Source organism: Macaca nemestrina, chromosome 7 (assembly GCF_043159975.1).
Source record: "Macaca nemestrina isolate mMacNem1 chromosome 7, mMacNem.hap1, whole genome shotgun sequence".
NCBI lineage: Eukaryota > Metazoa > Chordata > Mammalia > Primates > Cercopithecidae > Macaca > Macaca nemestrina.
The window spans coordinates 30,094,807-30,106,654 of NC_092131.1; positions in this window are offsets into that span (position 1 = coordinate 30,094,807).

Here is an 11,848-nt window from a genome sequence, read left to right on the forward strand (position 1 = left end):
GACGCGGTGGCTGACGCCTGTAATCCCAGCAGGCCAAAGCCAGAAGATCACCTGAGGTCAGGAGTTTGAGACCAACCTGACCAATATGGAGAAACCCCGTCTGTACCAATAATAACAAAAATTAGCCAGGCATAGTGGCGCTTGCCTGTAATCCCAGCTACTTGGGAGGCTGAGGCACTAGAATCGCTTGAACCGGGAGGCGGAAGTTGCGGTGAGCTGAGACCATGCCATTGCTCTCCAGCCTGGGCAACAGGAGCGAAACTCCGTCTCAAAAAAAATAATAATAATGCTGGCTGGGCACGATGCGGTAGCTCACACCAGTAATCCCAGCACTTTGGGAGGCTGAGGCAGGCAGATCACTTGAGGTTAGGGGTTGGAGACCAGCCAGGCTAACATAGTGAAACCCTGTTTCTACTAAAAATAGAAAAAGTAAGCCAGGGGCGGTGACTCATTCCTGTAATTCCAGCACTTTGGGAGGCCAAGGCGGTGGATCACTTGAGGCTGGAAGTTTGAGACCAGCCTGGCCAACATGGTGAAACCTGTCTGTACTAAAATACAAAAAAAAAAAAAAAAAATTAGCCTGGTGTGGTGGTGTACGTCTGGAATCCCAGCTACTCAGGAAGCTGAGGCAGGAGTATCGCTTGAACCCGGGAGGCGGAGGTTGCAGTGAGCCCAGATCACACCACTGCACTCCAGCCTGGGCGACAGAGTGAGTGTCTGTCTCAAAAAGAAAAAGAAAAAGAAAAAGAAAAAGAAAAATTAGCCAGGCATGGTGGCAGGCACCTGTTATCCCAACTACTACGCAGGCTGAGGCAGGAGAATTGCTTGAACCCAGGAGGCGGAGATTTCAGTGAGCTGAGTTTGGGCCACTGAACTCCAGCCTGGGTGACAGTGAGACTTCGTCTAAAAACAACAACAACAACAACAAACAACAACAAAACCCACCACTTTAGGGCAAAGCATAGCCAAAACACTCTTGAAGAAGAAAAATGTGTTTTTAGGACTCACCCTTCCATATCAACATTTTTATAAAGCTATACAAATTAAGACCATGTGATATTGGAATAGGGAAAAGCAGAGGAGGAAACGGAACCACCTACAGAGCCCACAAACAGATGCAGGCATCTGTGAAATAAGGTATGGCTGGAATGGTAGTTCAATGAGGGAAGATAGGGTATTCAGTTCATGATCTAGAACAACCAGTTATCTGTTGGATCCCCTATGCAAAAACTAATTCAAGGTAGATTAAAGACTTATAGGGGAAATTAAAGCATTTTAAAATTACAACTTTTTTTCTTCTTACTATCATTCCCCAAAATTACAACTTTTAAAAGAAAACAGCGTTATGATATCAGCGTAGGGTTTATTAAGTGCCATAAGCACGAACTGTAAAGAAAACTTTGATACGTTTAAACTGCATTAAATTTAAGCATTTGTCTTTATTGAAAGGCAGCATAGGCTGAGCACAGCGTCTTATCCCTGTAACCACGACACTTTGGGAGGCCAAGGCAGGAGAATCGCTTGAAGCCGGGAGTTAGAGACCAGCCTGAGCAACATAGCCAGACCCTATGAGACTACAAATAATTTTAAAATTAGCTGGGCATGGTGGTACATGCCTGTAGTCCCAGCTACTCTGGAGACCAAGGGACGGAGGATCTCTTGAGCCCAGGGGTTCGAGGCTGCAGTGAGTTATGATGGATCTTACCACCGCACTCCAACCTGGGCAACAGAGAGAGAGCTAAACCCAGTCACTAAAAAAGAAAAAAAAAGATAATTGCAGCAGCACAGAGGTAGCAGTAGTATAGAGTTAAATAACAGCCCCCACCATCTAAAGTTTGCAATGTATAGGCATTAAGATAAGAAGATTAATAACTTCCAAATAATGTGAGAAGTGTTAAAATTAAGGTATGAACAAAGTGGCTTAGGAACAGAAAAACAGGGAGCATTAGGCCAGGTGCAGTGGCTCACGCCTGTAATCCCAGTACTCGGGGAGGCCAAGGCAGGCAGATCACTTGAGGTCAGGAATTCCAGCCCAGCCTGGCCAACATGGTGAAACCCCGTCTCTACTAAAAATATAAAACTTAGCTGGGCGTGGTGTCACACCTATAGTCCCAGATGCTCGGGAGGCTGAGGCAGGATAATCACTTGAACCCAGGAGGCAGAAGTTGCAGTGAGCTGAGATCATGCCACTGCACTCCAACCTGGGCGACAGAGCAAGACTCTATCTCAAAAAAATAATAATAAATTAAAAATAAAATAATAATAAGGGCCAGGCACAGTGGCTCATGTCTATAATCCCAGCCACTCAGGAGGCTCAGGTGGGAGGATAGCTTGAGCCCAGAAGGTCAAGGGTACAGTGAGCCATGATTACACTACCACATTCCAGCCTGGGTGACAGAGAAAAACCAGTCTTAAAAAAAAAAAAAAAAAAAATCACCTGGAGAGCTTTAAAAGTCCTCCTGGGCCATATCGGGCACTGGCACCCCTTCAACTACTGGGAATGGGACTGAGTCATACTTTGTAGAGCTCCCCGTAGGATTTCAATGCACAGCTGAGGTTAAAAACCCCTGATTTAGAGTCAAAGAATCTTATTTGAACTGGGTGACTCACAGCAGGTTTTCTAATTTTGGCAGAGCTTTAGTTTCTGTCTTGATAAAATGGAATTAATACGATTGTCAGTCCTACATACCTCAAAGGTGCTTGGGAGGATCAAGTGCGATGGTGTGAGTGCTTTGGAAGCTGAATGTTGCTGTTCAGAGGAGTGTCATGACACTGAGAAGAAAATCCAAACTCTTTGCCTGACCCTCCTGGCTCCACTCCCTCTCTCCAGCCTCATTTCCCACCCTTCTCTTCCCTGGCTCACTCCACTCCAACCACATCAGCTTCCTTTCTGTTCTCAGTCTGCCAAGCTGGCTGCTGTGTGGGCAGCCATTACACTTGCTATTCCCCCGTATCTTCAATGGTCTGCTCCATCCTGGTAGTTTGTTCTCTGTGCTAATGTTACCCTCCAGAGAAGCCATGCCCCATTACCCTTATCTCCCCACCCACCCCCCCATTCCCTGAGACACACTCTACCTCCTTACACTGTTTTATTTATTAAATTTACTTAAAATCACTTATTAATACTTGAAGTTTGTGGGGATGGGGCAGTTTGGTACAGATGTTCTTTGTTTTGGTGGACCTTATGTCCGAATATAAATGATTAAAGCTCAGATCATTTCTTCTTCATGTCTTCGCATGTTACAACAGTGACACAGGCTCAATATGAAGAGTCAAACTTGCTTTGTTGTTGTTTTTATTGCTTTTTGTTATTGTTGTTGTTTTTGAGACTAAGCCTCACTCTGTCATGCACACTGGAGTTCTATGGTGCCATCTCAGCTCACTGCAACCTCTGCCTCCCTGGTTCAAGCAATTCTCCTGCCTCAGCCTCCCAAGTAGCTGGGATTGCAGACACCTGCCATCACGCCCGGCTAATTTTTTGTATTTTTAGTAGAGACAGCGTTTCCCCATGTTGGCCAGGCTGGTCTCAAACTCCTGGCCTCAAATGATCCACCCTCCTTGGCCTTCCAAAGTGCTGGGATTACAGGCGTGAGCCACCACAGCTGGCTTATGATGTGAAAAGTCAGACTTGTATTTTCTTTTTTTTTTGGAGATGGAATCTCACTCTGTTGCCCAGGCTGCTGGAATGCATTGGCACAAACTTGGCTCACTGCAACTTCCGCCTCCCAAGTTCAAGTAATTCCTCTGCCTCAGCCTCCTGAGTAACTGGGATTACAGGCATGCACCACCATAGCTGGCTAATTTTTGTATTTTATTAGAGATGGGGTTTCACCATGTTGGCCAGGCTGGTCTCAAACTCCTGACCTCAGGTGATCCACCAGCCTCGGCCTCCCAAAGTGCTGGGATTACAGGTGTGAGCCACCGCGCCTGGCCTGAGAACAAGGATTTATCTGCCTCTGACTGCTGAGGAATCCCAGAAAAGGTACATCACCTGGGCCCTTCAGAGTTCTTATCTGTCATGGGGAAAGGAAAAATTCCATGGGAAAAACAGCTGATAAGGCCAGGAGCCATGGCTCATGCCTGTAATCCCAGCACTTTGGGAAGCAGAGGTGGAAGGTTAGCTTGAGCTTAGGAGTTTGAGACCAGCCTGGGCAACATAGGTGAGACCTTGTCTCTACTTAAAAAAAAAATTAAAAGAAAAAAAGTTTAAAAGAACAGGTGATATATCTCAATAACGGTAAAAAGTATGGTTTGTTTGTTTTTTGAGACAGAGTCCTGTTGTATTGCCCAGGCTAAAATGCAGTGGTGCGATCATGTTACGCTCACTACAGCCTTGACCTCCCAGGTTCAAGTAATCCTCCCACCTCAGCCTCCCAAGTAGCTGGGACTACAGGTGTGGTGCATCATGCCCAGATAATTTTTGTATTTTTTGTGGAGACAGCATCTCCCTATGTTGCCTAGACTGATCTCGAACCCCTGAGCTCAAGCCATCCTCCCTACTCAGCCTCCTAAAGTGCAGGCATGAGCCACCATGCCTGACGCCAATCACAACCACGTGAATTCTTTTTTTTTTTTTTTTAGATGGAGTCTCACTCTGTCAGCCAGGCTGGAGTGCAGTGGCACAATCTCAGTTCACTGCAACCTCCACCTCCTGGGCTCAAGTGATTCTCCCACCTCAGCCTCCCAAGTAGCTAGGACCACATACACACACCACAATGCCCAGCTAATTTTTTTATATATATATTTTTTTTTGATAGAGATGGGATTTCATCAAGTTTCCCAGGCAGGTCTCAAACTCCTGAGCTGAAGCAATCCACCTGCCTTGGCCTCCCTAAGTGCTGGGATTACAGGCGTAAACCACCTTGCCCAGCCAACCACATGAATTTTTTTTTTTTTAGATGGAATCTCGCGTTGTCATCCAGGCTGGAGTGCAGTGTGCAATGTCAGCTCACTGCAATTTCCACCTCCCAGGTTCAAGTGTTTCTCCTGCCTCAGCCTCCCAAGTAGCTGAGACTACAGGCACGCACCACCATGCCTGGCTAGTTTTTGTACTTTTAGTGGAGACAGGGTTTCACCATGTTGGCCAGGCTGGTCTCAAACTCCTGACCTCAAGCGATCTGCCCACCTTGGCCTCCCAAAGTGCTGGGATTACAAGCATGAGCCACCACACCCAGCCAAACCACGTGAATTCTTAACCAGAATTCTAATTTGGGAGGGTAGAATATATATATACATACATGCATATATATGTATATATACACACATACATGCATATATAAACATACATGCACACACATATTTGTTTACATCATATATATACACACATACCACATGTATACTATTATTTATCAAGCACTCGTTATTGGCAGATGCTAGTCTAAGTGCTTTAAATCTATTTTCTTGTATGATCCTCATGAGATATGAGATAGACATTATTATCCTCATTTTACAGTTGAGCAAAATAAGGCGGAGGGTTAAATAACTTGTCCAAGACCATTCTGTAAGGATAGGGCTGGGATTCAGCCCCATGAGCCTGACTCCAGAGCCCACACTGTGAAATTGGCAGCCCACTCTGATCATAGATACACTTAGAGAAAGAATCATTTGAGGCAAATGTCTGGGGCCAAAGTAAGCTATACCCTGAGGTCTTAACAGGAAATACGCCAAGTGGCTCAGCAGCAATCCTTTATTACCAACCATTAATTGACTACAGCTCAAAACTAAGAGGCAGTATGGACTGGAAGTTAGGCAAGCTGGCTTCCAGTCCTGCCCATGCCACGAATTAGCAACTGACCTTGGATCAGTCCTTTCCCCTTCCTGGGCCTCAGGATCCTCTTTATAAAGGAATTTTACAGGTAGAGCTTTAAGGGCTCTTCCCACTCTCACATTCCATGATTATTTGAGCCTGTAAACAATGCCCCACTTCCTATAGAGTAAGTCTCTGCTCACCAAAAACATGACACTGGGGCCAGTTGTGGTGACTCAAACCTGTAATCTTAGCGCTTTAGGAGGCCGAGGAGGGTGGATCACTTGAGGCCAGGAGTTTGAGACCAGCCTAGGCAACATAGCAAAACCCCATCTCTACTAAAAATCCAAAAATTATCTGGGTGTGGTGGTGCACGTATGTAGTCCCAGCTACTTGGGAGGCTGAGGCAGGAGAATTGCTTGAACCCAGGAGGCGAAGGTTTCAGTGAGCTGAGATTGCATCACTGCACTCCAGCCCAGGCGATAGAGACTCCGTCTCAAAAAAAAAAAAAAAAAAAAAAAAAGACACTGCTGTGGAGGGCACAGGTGAGTCAGCCGCTGTGCTGAACACTCTTTGTGTCTTCCCAGGGGCTCTCTCCACCCTTCCTTCCTGCCCTGTGCCCCAGGAGGCTGACCTGCAAGAGCTGCATCTCTGGGCTCCCTTACTCTCTGTCTTCTAGCTGGGTTTGGCCAGTGGTAGCATGAGCAGGCGACGGGAAGGCAGAAGAGAGAGAGACCTAGATGTCTGTACATATACTCACACACTCACGCACCAGCTGCTGCTGCCCTTCCTGCTGGCGTTGGGGCAGTGGCTGGGTTCCCCTCCTGTCACAGCTCCTGTCTGGATGCTTCTGCCACACCCCCAGCTCTCACTGGGCTTCAGGAACACCATTCTCACACCATGTCCCTTTAAACCTAGGGGTGGTGATGGCTTCCTGCTGCTGCTAGTCCCCGGTACCTTCCCCATTGCTCGTTGGTTCCCTTAACTGCCCATAACTCTGCTAAGTAGTCCATTCATTGAATGTTCTGTTCTGCATATAAGTCCTTGAATGTGCCATCTGTTTCCCATAGGATCCTTACTGCTACAGCCCCAGGAGGGATGGCTTTCCTCCTTGTCCTTGCTACTGTGACACTGGAAATTCCTTCGCGTGTCATGAGCCAAAACAGGAAACCTAGAGCTCCTTTAAGAGTCCTATAGGCATCCTTGCCAAGCCCTACCACTAGCAGAGGACCTAAAAATAAGCTCTTTTAGGGCAAGAGAGCGGGAGTCTCCAACACCAACGGTGTATCAGCCAGAAGTCTAGAAAAACTTTTGAGAGAGGAAAACATGGAGTCAGTCTGGGCACGGTAGCTGACAATCCCAGCATTTTCGGAGGGGATTACAAGCCTCAGCCACTGTGCCCAGACTGACTCCAGCAGGAGAACTGCTTGAGCCCAGAAGTTCAAGACCAGCCTGGGCAACATGGTGAGAGCCCATCTCATCGAAAAATAAAACAAGATTAACACAAAGACCTAGGTTTGAATTCTGACTCAGCCACACACTGACTGAGACTTACTTCACCTTAGATTCTTCGTCTGTAAATTGGGAATATTTATATCTGCCTCTCAAGCTTGCTGCAAGGATTGAATAAGACAACCTATGTGAGCATTTAGCACAGTGCCTGGCACATACTAAATAGATGCCCAGTAAGGCCGGGTGCTGTGGCTCACGCCTGTAATCCCAGCACTTTGGGAGGCCGAGGCAGGTGGATCATCTGAGGTCAGGAGTTCAAGATGCCCAGTAAATGTTAATTCCCTTCCTATTAGGCAACTGGAAAGCCATGAGAGCAATTGGATGTGGTTAAGTGGCTTCCCCAGAAATGCCATACCGCCTCCTGCAGTTTTCCAACAGAAGAGCCAGGCACTGGTATGGCAGTGAACCAAGGCGGAAGAAAAGAACAACTCATCAGAAACCAGCCTTTTGTCAGACAAAAAAAAAAAAAAATACTCAAACCCAACTGCAGTGAGCAATTAGGGAACAATAGCTAAATGCTTTCTATAATTAGAGAGAGAGGAACCATCACAAGTGATCCAAGTGCCTTTGTCTGCACTGACCCTCTGCACCCAAAGAAGATCTTGGCCCACGTGAGACGGAGTCTGGGGATCTTGGCATCTTTTTTAGGTTTTTTTTTGAGAAATTAAATCTCACATCACCCTTCTGTTGCCAAGAAAGGAGATCAGGAAGCAGAGAGGACCCTCTCATCAGAAAAGAAAGGCAATTGAAGATGTGACACGTGCCAAGGGTGAATTCAATCCTGAAAGAGGAGGGGTCTTGCAATCTGCCCCGAGAGCTACTAACATGATGATGGTGCAGGGAATGGGTTGGCATCTCTGTAGGAGGAAGAGGCAAATCGTCTTTGGCATCCACCTTTTTGTCAACATCTGAGGAGAATCAAATCCTTACTTTTTTTTTTTTTTTTAACTTTTTTTGGAGACAGAGTCTCACTCTGTCACCCAGGCTGAAAGTGCAGTGGCCTGATCTCGGCTCACTGCAACCTCCGCCTCCTGGGCTCAAGCGATTCTCCTGCCTCAGCCTTCCAAGCTGGGATTACAGGCGCCCACCACCACATCCAGCTAATTTTTGCATTTTTAGTAGAGATGGGGGGTTTCACCATGTTGGCCAGGCTGGTCTGGAACTCCTGACCTCAAGTGATCTGCCCGCCTCGGCTTCCCAAAGTGCTGGAATTACCAGTGTGAGCCACCGCGCCCAGCCAAAATCCTTACTTTTAACAATGGGTTTTCCAGACAAAAGCAAAGGAGAGGAAAGTCCCACAAACATTACTGCCAGAGAATTGCCGTCTTGGTCTTGACACCGGGAGCAAACTAGCTTCTTCGCCCCAAACCTTTATTCCTATCTGGGCTCCAGGTTCCCAAGTGGATCATCTTCTCTTTTCACTCTCCTCAATTCCTCATCACGAACTCAGCCTCTTGACACTTCTTTCCATATACCCTTCTCACCTTTCTTCTCCTCTCGGTTTCTACCATCACAAGCATTGTCAAGCTCCCCACACATTCCCAGCCTAGACTTTTCCGCAGACTTCCATCTGGTGCCCCTTCTTTCAGAATCCTCCCTTTCATAGACATTCCACAAAACACCATCAGACGGGTTTCCCAAAATGCTACATTCACTGTGCCGTTCTCTATACTAGAATTTTCTAAACTATCGTACAAGTCCCACTGGTGGTACTCAAGATAATTTTAGGTGATGTGGTACACACTATTGGTGTCCTGCCCAGGTGTCCGGGCCAATACACCCCATCACTTGGCTGCTGAGTGAGAAAAGGAGACAGCCAGGCTTTTGTTTCTATACCTGGTGAGCTTTATTGCAGCACAATGTGCTGGCTTTCCAATCCAACCCTGGAGGCGGGTCATCCCATTTATGTCAGGGGCCCTGTTGCTTAGATAAGGAGGTAAGATGCTGAGAGGTTTTGCTTTCTCCTGCACATTTCCACTAAGGCTTTCAGGAAGATATTCTGTTCCTTCTTTTTTTTCCTTCTTTTTCCAACCTGGATTTTAGTTTTAGGAGGTACATATGCAGGTTTGTTACCTGGGTATACTGCATGACGCTGAGGTATGGGGTGGAATGATCCCATCACCCAGGTACCCAACAGTTTTTCAACCCTTGCCCCTCCCTCCTCCCCCACTCTAGTAGTCTCCCGTGGCTACCATTGTCATCCTAATGTCCATGAATATCTGATGTTTAGCTCCCACTTTTAAGTGAGAATATGTGGTATTTGGTTTTTTGTTCCTGCCCTAATTCGCTTAGGATATTCTATTTCTTGGACATTGGAGTGCTGAAAACTGTTTGTTGGGAAGAAAACTAGATCAGTTTTGAAGTCTAGGACGCCTGCAGTTCAGTCCTGTGAGAGGCAATGGAGACTAGTTGTTTTCACTCCATTGCCCCCTGCCCAGAAGGATCATTTATTGCGTATTTACTATGTTCCAGGTATTGAGCCACAGTTAAGCATCAGACTGTGTTTCAAGGATGCCAAATAAGATGATGTTCCTGCCCTACTGAGAAGCCCATAGTTCAGTAGTAGGCACATTAGTTTTTGTTGTAATTGTGAAATTAATTTAACAAGTGATGTGTAGTGTGAAGCAAAGTTAATGGGAGGCCATCATTTGGACTAGCCTCCTGCACTGGGCCCCATCAGACCAGACCAAACCAGAATGGAGTCACATGTGCTAAGTGCCACACAATGAAACTGAAACAGGCCAGTTTTCCTAAAAAACAAAACAAAATAGGAGGGTCCAGCTGGGCACGGTGGTTCACTTCTGTAATCCCAGCATTTTGGAAGGCCAAGGTTGGGGATTTGCTTGAGGTCGGGAGTTCCAGACCAGCCTGGCCAACAGGCAAGACTCCATCTCTCTTTTAAAACAAAACAAAACAAAACAGAAGATTCCAGTCAACCTGAGTCAGCATAATAAAGTAATCACCTCTGTTTTAACTCTTTAAGGAAAGTAACTTGAAAACAACCAATCTACATTTTGTTCTCTGTTTTTGCTTTCTCTTTTTTTTTTTTTTGTTTGAGACAGGGTCTCACTCTGTCACCCAGCCAGGAGTGCATTGGTACAATGTCAGCTCACTGCAACTTCCATCTCCCAGGTTCAGGCAGTTCTCCTGCCTCAGCCTCCTGAGTAGCTGGGACTACAGGCGTGCACCATCATGCCCAGCTAATTTTTGTATTTTGGTAGAGATGGGGTTTCGCCATGTTGGTCAGGTTGGTCTCGAACTCCTGAACTCAAGAGATGTGCCCGCCCTGGCCTCCCAGAGTGCTAGGATTACAGGTGTGAGCCACCATGCCCAGCCCGTTTTTGCTTTCTTCAGCCCTCTTCTACCTTTTCTACCTATGAAGCCAGACTCCCCTGCTCAGCTCATCAGAACACTCATTCTATTTTCTAGAATGAGGTATTGGCTGATTCTAGAATTGCAAATAAAAACCAATTAAGATCTTTAAACTAAATTTGTTGTAATTTTGTCTTTTAACGGTAGACATGTGTGTAAAGTAATGTTAGGAGTGGGGGTGAGCCCCTCTGTTCCTGTTACAATAAAGCACAATGGAAGGCGGTGGCTCATACCTGTAATACCAGCACTTTGGGAGGCCAAGGTGGGAGGATCACTTGAGCCTGGGAGATGGAGGCTATCGTGAGCTGTGATCATGCCACTGCGCTACACAGTCTGGGCAACAGAGCCTTGTCTCAAAAATAAATAATTAATTTTTAAAATAAAAATGAAAAATACAATGAAGCACAATGAAACTCAGGATTCAGCAGCTGGGTTCCAGTGTGGACTCTCCCACTTGCTAGAGGAGAACCCCAGGCAAGTCCCTGATGGTGTCTGCTGCAAAAGGAGCAATTGCAATTCCTTTTAGAAGTCTAGAAGAATATACACCAACTTAAAATGAACATTGTCTCTGAGTGGTAGGATTACAGATTTTTTTTTATTTTCTTTTGCCTGCTTCTATTTTTTTTTTTTTTTTTTTTTTTTTTTTTTTTTTTTTTGAGACGGAGTCTCACTCTGTCGCCCAGGCTGGAGTGCAGTGGCCGGATCTCAGTTCACTGCAAGCTCCGCCCCCCAGGTTTACGCCATTCTCCTGCCTCAGCCTCCCGAGTAGCTGGGACTACAGGCGCCCGCCACCTCGCCCGGCTAGTTTTTTGTATTTTTTAGTAGAGACGGGGGTTTCACCGTGTTAGCCAGGATGGTCTCGATCTCCTGACCTCGTGATCCGCCCGTCTCGGCCTCCCAAAGTGCTGGGATTACAGGCTTGAGCCACCGCGCCCGGCCGCCTGCTTCTATTTTTAAAGTTTTCCATGGAAGAACAAAATCCTTTGAAATCAGAAAAAGAGAATGACTAATTTTTTTTTTCCTTTGAGACAGAGTATCACTCTGTCGCCCAGGCTGGAGGGCAGTGGCGAGATCTCGGCTCACTGCAACCTCTGCCTCGCGGGTTCAAGCAATTCTCCTGCCTCAACCTCCCAAGTAGCTAGGATTAAAGGCACACGCCACCACACCCAGCTCATTCTTGTATTTTTCATAAAGACAGGGTTTTGCCATGTTGGCCAG